This window comes from Salmo trutta, chromosome 9 (genome assembly GCF_901001165.1).
Source record: "Salmo trutta chromosome 9, fSalTru1.1, whole genome shotgun sequence".
Lineage (NCBI taxonomy): Eukaryota > Metazoa > Chordata > Actinopteri > Salmoniformes > Salmonidae > Salmo > Salmo trutta.
In genome coordinates, this window is record NC_042965.1 from 12399139 (window position 1) to 12411327 (window position 12189).

At 41.6% G+C, this 12189-nt stretch overlaps 1 pseudogene; it reads right to left on the bottom strand.

The window, feature by feature from the left end:
• Positions 1-4054: 4054 nt before the first annotated feature.
• Positions 4055-8857, bottom strand: LOC115199903 (UDP-glucuronosyltransferase 2C1 pseudogene; annotated as a pseudogene).
• Positions 8858-12189: the final 3332 nt, after the last annotated feature.

Genomic DNA, 12189 nt, shown 5'->3' on the forward strand with positions numbered 1-12189 from the left:
ATGACTTTCTTATTGGATCCATTTTAAAGATATGACATACCTGTTCATGACCTTGTTGGCACAGTCCTTTGTGTCCTTACCACCAATTTTGCTTAACCTTGCAATCTGTGTCAAGAGACTTTGTTTGAAACGCTGGAAGTTATGCAGTAACCACTGTCTCAGTATGACTACTTAAAAAATAAAATTCTACAGGCATTGCTTGTAAGAGTGGAATTAACTAATTGTATCGCTTTAGGTAGTGTGAAAAATGCTGACTAAATCTACAGTGTAAATGAAATGGCAAAGTAAATGTATATTTCACCATCAGATTCTGTGCATACACACTTTGAGGCTGCTTCTCTAGTTGCTCAAAGTCTTGCTCCATCTCCATCCTATTGACATGGAACTCAGAGTCTTGGGGCTCTGCTCTCCCAACACGTTTCACCTCCTCCAATATCTCCACCAATTTAGTTAGGACACACTTCTGAAATTCTGAAAGGAGAACATTTTGTTGATACTGTGGAAATATGGGGTTGTCACACGCAAGAGGATCCTGACAGACAAGATTGCGATTGCAAATAAAAGTGAAATTTTCCTTGCAATAATACATATAGTTCAACGTTTCAATAACATTCTATATTCTAATGGATTCAGTGTTTAACTTTAACACAAGTTTCAGTTTTATAGTAAATTGTGAGTCATTCCACAAAATAGGTGCCTTTTGAATTAGTGCATAATTTATACATAAAACATCAAAGAGAATCAAAAGGGACACATTTTGTGGAGCAATCCACTTACTGCCATTATTCATGGGAAACAGCCCTGGTCTAGCGGAGGTAATGGGAGGGTGAGAGCTGCGATGCTCTTGGCTCTGTTGGGACTGGCAAGTAGAAGCCCTGGACGAATCTACAAAATTCAAAGCCAACTCAGTGTCAACCCAGAGGTAAATAGCAAAAAGAAATAACACCTGATTTTTGTAAACCTATACATTACAATACATATTTTAAGGATTGTTTTAATCTTCAGTTAACAAGACTGAACATGACGTGTATAATTTCTTCTCATTGTAACGAAACTAGCACTGATGCGCTAACACGTCCCCGTCGTGTGCATGTCGTCAGTGTGTGCTGTTTAGTTACTACATAACTGCTCTCTCCTCGTCTGGTAGAGTAACAGGATGGATATGGAGAACGTCTGTGCTCTCTGCTCTGGAGGTGGGACTGGCTAGTAGAAGCCCTGGATGATTCTGCAACATTCAAAACCAATGAATAAACCTTCTTAAGGACTTGACCGGTTATTGTATGTAGATTGATGAGGGGGGAAAGAAATGTCATCCATTTTAGAATAAGGCTGTGAGGTAACAAAATGTGAGGGTCTGAATACTTCCCGATTGCACTCTATGCACAGAAATGTTCTAGAATACTGGATTGTTGGCTTTCATACTTTTCGAATTCTCAGTGCAGCTCAATACATTTTTCCAATTGTCAACACATTCAAATTAATAGACCCATCCCACTCAGCACGTGACGTTCACAGACTGCGAATTTCCGGCTATGTCAGGTCCGTCCGTCATGGGCTTTATTTCGCCAAAAATTGTCTTCCCAAAAACCGGGCTGTATTTAGTCCGTCCATTCTGGTCCAAATATAGCCCAAGGTCAGCCTGATCAGCTTGTACTCATTGAAATGCATGAGATACACAAATACAATTACACAATATTGCATATAGTATACGTTTGATAATTTTTTTGATATACACATTATAATAAAATGTATTGATTTAAAATAAAATAAAAATTGAATTGCTTATTACATGTTCTGATATAGACAGAATGAAAACCCGGGAATTTCAAATCATTAGTGTACAATTTCACAACGGAATTTATTACAATTTATTACCAAACTGGGAGAGGCAGAACGAGCAAGTCATTCACCCGCCATTTGTTCCTCAAGACAGTAATACAAGGACATGCGGATATTTGTAAGCATCAACATTTCAGAAAATGTTTGTAATTTGATAAGGTTGTTATATTAATTATCAGTTTCTGTTAATGTCGCAAACTATTATTTTCTCTAGCAACTCTGCCTGGATACTTGCATGCTAGCTAACTAGCTAGCTAACCTTAATCACTAACTTAGTTGCTAGCTAGATAGTACAAGGCGGGAAAGCAGGGCTAACAGACTTGATGGTTGTATTTAGGTAGAAAAGTGTCCCCAAACGGGACTGCGGTGTTAATTTTGTCTAAACCCAAATCCATGAGAGAGTTGTTTAGTTCAGTGAGTAGACCAATGGTAGAGACCGATCAGGACTTTGGAACGTTGTATTTTATGAGGAGGGCAAAATACAAGCAGAGCCAGCATAATTGTACCCAAGGACTCTTTTACGGACATGAGCTAATTGATCAGAGTAATAAGAACGTATCGAAAGGGACTGGGGGATACAATATCTGGGGAGGGTGTTTGACAAATGGGAATCCAGAAGCTGTGGATAAAATAGGTGTCAAGGTGTGGGTGTAGCTGGTGCATTGGAAGTCAGGCGCAGGAGAGCAGAGATGAGTGGACAAGGCACTTTACTGAGGCAATATTTGAATAGAACGCAACCGCGTCACAAAAACAAATGCCCTCAGAACAAGTGAGGGAGCACATAGTACAAAGTACAGGCTATCAAAAAGCACGGGTGTAAAATATAACCCTGCGCAAACCAGCCGGAAGAGTGCCTACCTGACAATAAACAATTACACACACAGACATGAGGGAAACCGAGGTTAAATACATGACAAGTAATGAGGGCAATGTAAACCAGGTGTGTGGGAAAACAAGACAAAACAAATGGAAAATGAAACGTGTATCGGCGATGGATAGAAGACCAGTGACGTCGACCGCCGAACGCCGCCCGAACAAGGAGAGGAACCGACTTCGGGCGGAAGTTGTGACAATAGGGACTGTAACTCGTGGGTTTTGGCCACGGCATAATCCCCGGGATGATGATAATTGGAAGATAGTTAGGAAAAGGCTTATGTGTACTCACCCAACAATGTATGGTTGGAGTGAAAACCTGGGGATCACTGTGTCTGAACCAATTTTAGAGAATCTGAAGGAAGAACGTGTTCCGCCATTATGTATCTGTAACAATGGCTCTTTGGCTGTGGGTGTAACAATGCATTGTAGATCTTATGCAGGCTACCTCCCTGAAGAAGAACGCAGGCAAAAAATGTTTAAACCCTATGGGTGGCATTTAGTGGATGTCTCATATTTAATTACTAGAGTGACCCATCTTGCTGTAAACGATGGTATGGGATGCCATGATTACTGTATATATGTGAAAACCTTTGTATGCTTGCAATGCACAATGATGGAAAAGTATCGGGTAATGGAGATGTACTGATTTAGTTCTCAGGCTGAGAACTGCCTGCACCCGCTGATAGTCACGCAGCCTCAAGGCCGAGATGTTCCGAAAGTAGCAAAGGGCCTGAGACTACACAGGTGTGGTTGATGCCTTATAGTAGGGTGAGAAACCACAGTCTAGACATGTTTTTCTCATCTTAGATACTTCGTATCTAATCCAATGCAACAATGTTAAGGTATGATTGACGGTAGGTTGTCCACACCAACTAGTATAAAGAGTGTTGTCTCCTGTTTCGCCACACGGATCTTTACTATAGACTACTGAGGTATTCTGTATGTGAATCTCTGTCTGCAATTGCATTTTATTACTAAAGAGTTTTATACCAAGGTTCCTGTGTCTGTGTCATCTAACTGGAAGACTGATTGTTGAAGGAAACTTACATCACCCCATGCAAAGGACCACCCAACAAGAGACCCCTCTATCCCTCTCTCTCAACCACACAACTCATGTCAGTTTTTGTTGCTGTAGTACAACATTAACAACATAAGGTAATATTATATTTGGAGCACAATACTTAATGTGAGGGTGACATAAAAAAAATGGAATGCAAAGATATATTGCCAAAAGTAGCCTACTGTATTGTTTCAAATACCAGCATAGATTATTGTGGCCTTCTTGATGTTGCTGAAAGGAAGGTTTTAGAAAGAATATCAGAAAATAATAATTTCAATATTTGATTAATGATATATTTATTGATAATTTCATATCATTCATGTTTCACTTTCCTCCTACGAAACACCTTACACCACAAAAACCTTACAGCAAAAGTGATAACCAGTATTATGAGCAACACAATGGCCAGTAGCGTGGCTATGACGTCCACAGAGTGGTAGGTGAACCAGGACATCTTGTAGGACTCTGTCCTCAGATGTGCCGCTCCTTTGTTCCTCATGACAAACTCGATCCAGAACATTGCGCGGTCCAGTGGCTTCATAGGCTGGTCCCTGTGCAGCCTGGAGAGCCTTTGCATTGCCTCCCTGTAGGACGGCTCATAGAGAACAGCCTTCACTGCCTCCAGGAAGATGTCTCTGTCTACGGTGGTGATGTCCACTATCTTAGCCACTCCCTTAGCCCTCATCCTGTTGAGGTTATCCTGCTGGTCGAATATCAATGGGAGGCCGACGATGGGGACCCCATGGTAGATGGCCTCCTGGACTCCATTGGTGCCGCCGTGGGCGACAAAGGCTCGGGTCTTGGGGTGTCCTAGGAGGTCGTTCTGGGGGAGCCAGTCCACCAGTAAGGTGTTGTTACCCAGGGAGGCAGGTCTCTTCCCAGTGTGCCTCCAGACAACCCTCTGAGGCAGTTGGGCAAAAGCAGTGGCGATGTCCTCAGCGATGTCCTCAGGAAGTTGTCCCACCAAGGTCCCGAGGGACATCATGATGACCCCATGGTCCCCGGAGCTCTGGACAAAGTCCTCCATGTCCTGGGGAAGCGGCTTGGAGGGCTTGCACTGGAAGCCACCCACGTAGACCACGTTTGGCATGGTGGGACGAGGAAACTCAAAGGTGAAGTCATTCCTCATGAGCCAGATGTCTGCTGCCTGGAACAATGACATGTAGTGAACATCAGGGCCAAAGTAACGATGGACGAACGGAATGTAGTTAGGGTCTGTGATGTATGCAATTTGAACCTTTGTAAGAAGATAAAACAGAACATTTATGACTCTCTCCTGAAAAGTCATTTTGTCCGTCAACATTGCTCCTGGTACTGGGACATATGAGAGAGGTGAGGGGGCAATGGCAAAGTGACCCTCACCCTGGACTGTCCATCTGACATTGAAGACAAGAGGAAGACCAAGGCGGTGTGCCAGTAATGTGCCCGCACCAGTGCCAGGATCCGTCAGAACTAGATCATAGTTTGCATCATGAAACGATTGCATTAGCTCGGCATCTTCAAATATCATAGTCATCATCTCAATCAAATCCCTGTTTGACTCAGAGAAGTGCTTCACCATTTCAAGCTCCAGACTCATACGAGACCAGAAACCTCCACCCTCCCTTTGGATCTGCAGTAATCTGGTCACAAACGAACCAAAGATCTTCTCGTCAAATCCTCCGCCAGATGCAGGGATGGTGATACACGAGTAATGAGGGGACGTCTCCTTGATGTACCAGTTGGCGGATGGACGAATCACTGTGATGCTATGGCCTCTGGAGTGCAGTTCTTCAACGATGACTTTCATGTTCACCCAGTGGCTTCCATCCAATGGGAGGACCAGCACCTTCCCCCCATAGACAGTGGTCAGAGAGAAGAGCAGCACAGCAACCGTGACCAGGGCTGGTTGATGCATTTCTAAGGTGAGTCCTTTGATAGAAGATACAAGGGAAGAGTAGTTAGTAGTTACTACATCTCTTATTTCCTATTAATAGGTTCTAGTTGGTTGCCTGTTATTCTCCAACACATCAATTCAAAAAGAATTACTCGAAATTACAAAGAAAAGCCTAATTATTTGTGAACCCTCTTATATTGTTGTGATTAGCTTATACATATTTACTTATACTGAACAAAAATATAAACGCAACATGTAAAGTGTTGACGATTACACAGGTGCACCTTGTGTTGGGTTAAATAAAAGGCCACTAAAATGTGCAGTTTTGTCACACAACACAATGCCACAGATGTCTCAAGTTTTAAGTGAGGGTGCAATTGGCATGCTGACTGCAGGAATTTCCACCAGAGCTTTTGCCAGAAAATGTAATGTTCATTTATGTACCATAAGCTGCCTCCAACGTCGTTTTAGAGAATTTGGCAGTATTTCCAACCGGCCTCATGACCGTAGACCTCCACGTCCGGCTTCTTCACCTGCGGTATCGTCTGAGACCACCCACCCGGACAGCTGATGAAACTGAGGAGTATTTCTGTCTGTAATAAAGCCCTTTTTGGGGGAGAAACTCTTTCTAATTGGCTGGGCCTGGCTCCCCAGTTGGTGGGCCTATGCCCTCCCAGGCCCACCCATGGCAGCGCCCCTGCCCAGTCATGTGAAATCCATAAATTAGGCCCTAATAAATGTTTTCAATTGACTGATTTCCTTATATGAACTGTAACGCAGTAAAACCGTTGAAATTGTTGCATTTATATTTTTCTTCAGTATAATATACCTAATTAACATATGAATAATACAGTACATTATTGATCTTCACAGAGAGAATTAGCCTAGGTGTTCCAACAGAAGCAGACTTAGACCAACAGTACAAACACAAATCAACAACAGTACTGATACCTGAACAAAGTGTATTACATGTACACTATAAAGCATTTCCTGTAATTTCTACACTAATTTACTGGCAGCACAATAGCCAGTAGGTTGCTGTACATTTACAGTAAATGACTGGTAGCACAGAAGCCAATAAATTATAGTAGACTTACAGAACCTTTACTGAAACACAAACGCAGTGTACTGCTTCCATGAATCAAGTAAATAAATAACCAACATACAATTGAAAACGTAGAGACACTGTTTATTGCTATGAAGTCTTCCAATGCTATTACAATTCTACCAGTCATTCCCAAAATGGACTCAAGCCTTCAGGCACATTACTATAAAGGTGTGCAATTTCTCTCTACGACCAGGATTCATGCTCATGTAATGTAACACCATTGTCTACGCTGGCAAAGCCCAGGAGGGACAGCCTCTGTAGTGGATGGAAGTTACTCCAATGTCTCTTTATTGGAGGTTTTACATGCTATGTAATAATAGGTAATTATCACTAATTACTTAAAGTGACTTTAAGTTTCAGCCATATGTTCTACCGTTTGGCTGTTACTATAATTTCATGTTAGAGTTGCCAATACTGCTTTGCATATTGTTTATCATATGTAGTATTATTCAGTATTGCCATAAGTGTTATTATTGCATTGGTTTGACAAGTATTTTTCAGAAGTTGTTTAATATAGTCTTTTGGGGAGGACCCCAGACCCCCCGCTAGGTTATGTCCCCCCCCACCACTTCTAAAACCAAAGTGGCACCCCTGTAAAGAACTAGCTTCAATGGAAGCAGCTGTGTTTGTGTGTGTGTGGTTGTGACAATTAAGAGAGTAATGGGCCTCAACATCGTGTTCTAACCGGACAACACTGTAGTGAGCAGAACCTAAGCAATCAGCTTAAGTTAATAGCGAGTGAGGGCATTCACAGCCGACCGCTCAGACGAGCTCCAGCTAGCCGTTTTTACATGGTCCTGCTAGCCGTTTTTACATGGTCCTGCTAGCCGTTTTTACATGGTCCAGCTAGCCGTTTTTACATGGTCCTGCTAGCCGTTTTTACATGGTCCTGCTATCCGTTTTTACATGGTCCAGCTAGCCGTTTTACATGGTCCTGCTAGCCATTTTACATGGTCCTGCTAGCCGTTTTTACATGGTCCTGCTAGCCGTTTTTACATGGTCCAGCTAGCCGTTTTACATGGTCCTGCTAGCCATTTTACATGGTCCTGCTAGCCGTTTTTACATGGTCCTGCTAGCCGTTTTTACATGGTCCTGCTAGCCGTTTTTACATGGTCCTGCTAGCCGTTTTTACATGGTCCAGCTAGCCGTTTTACATGGTCCTGCTAGCCATTTTACATGGTCCTGCTAGCCGTTTTTACATGGTCCTGCTAGCCGTTTTTACATGGTCCAGCTAGCCGTTTTTACATGGTCCTGCTAGCCATTTTTACATGGTCCAGCTAGCCGTTTTTACATGGGCCTGCTAGCCGTTTTTACATGGTCCAGCTAGCCGTTTTACATGGTCCTGCTAGCCATTTTACATGGTCCTGCTAGCCGTTTTTACATGGTCCTGCTAGCCGTTTTACATGGTCCTGCTAGCCATTTTACATGGTCCTGCTAGCCGTTTTTACATGGTCCAGCTAGCCGTTTTTACATGGTCCAGCTAGCCGTTTTTACATGGTCCTGCTAGCCGTTTTTACATGGTCCTGCTAGCCGTTTTTACATGGTCCAGCTAGCCGTTTTTACATGGTCCAGCTAGCCGTTTTTACATGGTCCTGCTAGCCGTTTTTACATGGTCCTGAGTTTTATTTGGATTTGTCGAACTTCAAAGGTTTTTGGAGAATGCTTCTTGAGATGTGAACATGTTAGACATTTATGTTGTATTAAGGCTATTGAATCAAGTCAAGTTTGTAGTTCTTCTATATAAGTTTATAGCGCTTCTATAGTTCTCTGTGTACATACGGTAGATAGTTCAAATTAGTTCATTTGAAAACGTTGTAAGTCTGATTATACCATGTTTTCAACACTAGGTACTCAGCAACTGTTTTAACAACAGGCTAAACTATTCCCATATTCCACATATATTCCACTACTTAAAACTGTTACTTTCAACTAGAAATGTTGCTTCACATAAACACTCACCAAAAAAATCTGTCTGCAGGTTGCCTAAAATCCAAAGTGATGTTTGGCCAACCTCCCAAACAGCAGTTCTTCACCTCACATCCCAGTGAAAGCAGTCATCTGGTTGTAACCTAACCTATGCTGCCACAACTAATCTGTGCTCTCTTGTTCAAAGTTCACAGGTTCTAGCATGCAGCGTAACACCCCTGTAATTACATAAGGCTTTCACATGTTGGCTTCCCGTTCTGTATTAAGAAATGGTCACTAGTTCAACATGCACATAATTATGGAGTTAGTTAGAATATCAAAAATAAACTTTTTTCAAAGATAATGTTTGTCTCCATTAGCCATACCCAGGTTGAATAAATCCTGGCATAGGTATAATTCAGAATTCTTTGGGCAATAACTACACATTTGATTTCATGAACCTTGCATGGTTACAACATGCCTTTGGTCTATTACTTAAAATTAAGATTAACAACTGTTGCTTTTAAAATGATCATTAACCATACAGTAGTACAGGAATAATTTAGGCTGCATTGTGTGTATATAACTAAGGCAGATTATAATTAGTCATGATTCAAATGCAATTTAGTCCAGCCCATAATGCTTTAGGTTGACCCTGTGTCCAATTGGTTAAAAGGCACACCATTTGATTTGATTAGGATCCAACGGCGACCATTGAACCTGGCTCACTCACTGTGAAGAAAGTAGGAAAACAGAGTACTAGGGGAAATTCATACCTTTGAACTGATGACATAATGTCACATAAGACTGTACTGTACCTTGTACATGTAAGAAAAGGTCTCAGAGATGTCTTTGTAAGATTAAAAGACGCAGTAGGCTGGCTCCACATGTTACAGTCATTCATTGGTATTCTCCTAAGTACTCTGTGTAGCCTGCTCCAAATGAAGTTTGATATTGATGTCATTTGAATACAGTCACGGGTTATACTGTAAGTATAAGGGGCCATAATTCATAAGGGGTCATAATTCATGGATAATACGGTCAGTTTGCATAACACCTTAGCAGTGTTTTCAGTGTCTTTATACAAATTACTGCGTGCCTGTGCACACTTCTTATTCTGAAAAGTAAAAGTGTTTACCTGTGAAAGGGAGTCTACTTGGTAGTAGTAGTTAGTAGTATGAGGTTTTTACATGTTCATTATTTGATTTTATTTGACCATGGGAAAAAGAGCTACAGTTCTTCGGAGATACAGCAATGCAGGTTTGGGTTGAATTGAGTCTAGAATATTACAGGTCAGACTTTGCCACACGGGGGCAGTCCTCTCATACAAAATAATACAGGCTACTGTAGAAAATATTCACCAGATATATTCTGCACAATAGTGCTTCCATAAGTTGAGGACACACTACCTAAAGCACTATTCCCACACCACACCGACAAATGCAACTGCAGAAGTGGGCATCAATTAACACCACTAATAGGGTCATTGTGCAAACTACTTTTGTGATTTTACACAGAGTTTCCAGGATTTGGCAGACTGTGATGTGGTTATATACTTGTATTGTAACTACATATTTGACGTTTTATTTTTATTTAACCTTTATTTAACTAGGCTAGTCAGTTAAGAAACAATTTTTATTTACACTGATGGCCTACCAAAAGGCAAAAGGCCTCCTGCGGGGACTGGGATTAAAAATACAAAATAAATATAGGACAAAACACACATCACAATAAGAGAGACAACACAACACTACATAAAGAGAGACCTAAGACAACAACATAACAAGGCAGCAACACAGCATGGTAGAATCACAACATAACAACAACATGGTAGCAACACAACATGGTAGCAGCACAAAACATGGTACAAACATTATTGGGCACAGACAACAGCACAAAGGGCAAGAAGGTAGAGACAACAATACATCACACAAAGCAGCCACAACTGTCAGTAAGAGTGTCCATGATTGAGTTTTTGAATGAAGAGATTGAGATAAAACTGTCCAGTTGAGTGTTTGTTGCAGCTCGTTCCAGTTGATAGCTGCAGCGAACTGAAAAGAGGAGCGACCCAGGGATGTGTGTGCTTTGGGGGCCTTTAACAGAATGTGACTGGCAGAACGGGTGTTATATGTGTAGGATGAGGGCTGCAGTAGATATCTCAGATAGGGGCAAGTGAGGCCTAAGAGGGTTTTATAAATAAGCATCAACCAGTCGGTCTTGCGAGTGTCCTATAAGGAGCATTGGTGGCAAATCTGATGGCTGTATGGTAAAGAACATCTAGCCGCTCGAGAGCACCCTTACCTGCCAATCTATAAATTATGTCTTTGTAATCTAGCATGGGTAGGATGGTCATCTGAATCAGGGTTAGTTTGGCAGCTGGGGTGAAAGAGGAGCGATTACGATAGAGGAAACCAAGCCTAGATGCAACCTTAGCCTACAGCTTTGATATGTGCTGAGAGAAGGACAGTGTACCATCTAGCCATACTCCCAAGTACTTGTATGAGACTACCTTAAGCCCTAAACCCTCAGAGGAAGTAATAACACCTGTGGGAGGAGGGGCATTCTTCTTACCAAACCACATGACCTTTGTCTTGGAGGTGTTCAGGACAAGGTTACGGTAGAGAAAGCTTGTTGGACAGGAAAGCACAGAATTAACAAAGTTTTAGTGCCAGTCAGGTTCATGTAATTATGCCTTCTTATACCATTTTAGGAAGAAATATATTTTATCATTTGAACTGCACCTGTTTGCTAATATACTGTATGTATGTCTTTCTATCTTTTCCACCGGCAGGCTGCAATGTTTTTTATTTGTTGGCTTCATAGGCTATTTTTAGTTGGCAATGGCAATAAAAGTTACTATTTATGCTAGTATTATTTTCATTTAGATTTGGATATAATTTTGATTAACCACATCAATGAGTTTGAGATAAGAAGACGTCATTAGAAATTAAACACGAAAATATGCATATGAAAACCATAACTGGCATGCAGATCGGTAGGAATGGTAAGATACATTTACAATCCACATGAGAAAGTTTGCCGACTCTTCATGTAGCCTATTACCCGTTTGATAATATACTGTATGCGTGTCTTTCGATCTTTATCTGTTTACACCTTGTACCGACTGCGCGAGTGTTTATGTGTGTGTCTGTGTGTCTGTGTGTTATATGCCAAACAAAAGTTTATGAATGGCTTTGTCGTACAGAGTCCTACTTTTTGAGAACAATTGAATGGAAGCTGAAACAATGTCATGGAGGGGCTGTCGTTACTCATGGCATTCATTTATGAGGTCACACACACAAGCATGCACACAGGCACACAGGTATGTGCGCTCACATTGACAGTTAAAAAAAAAAATCGAAAATTATATTCAACATGGATATGACTCACATGGGTGTATTTATGGTGCTGCTATTCACCCCGATAGTTTCTCTTTATTCTGTTGCACGAAGCCCTCCTGGTTCACCGTTGGCACTATGTCATAGTCTTTGTATTGTGAAAATGTACGTCAGCGGTCCATTGAGT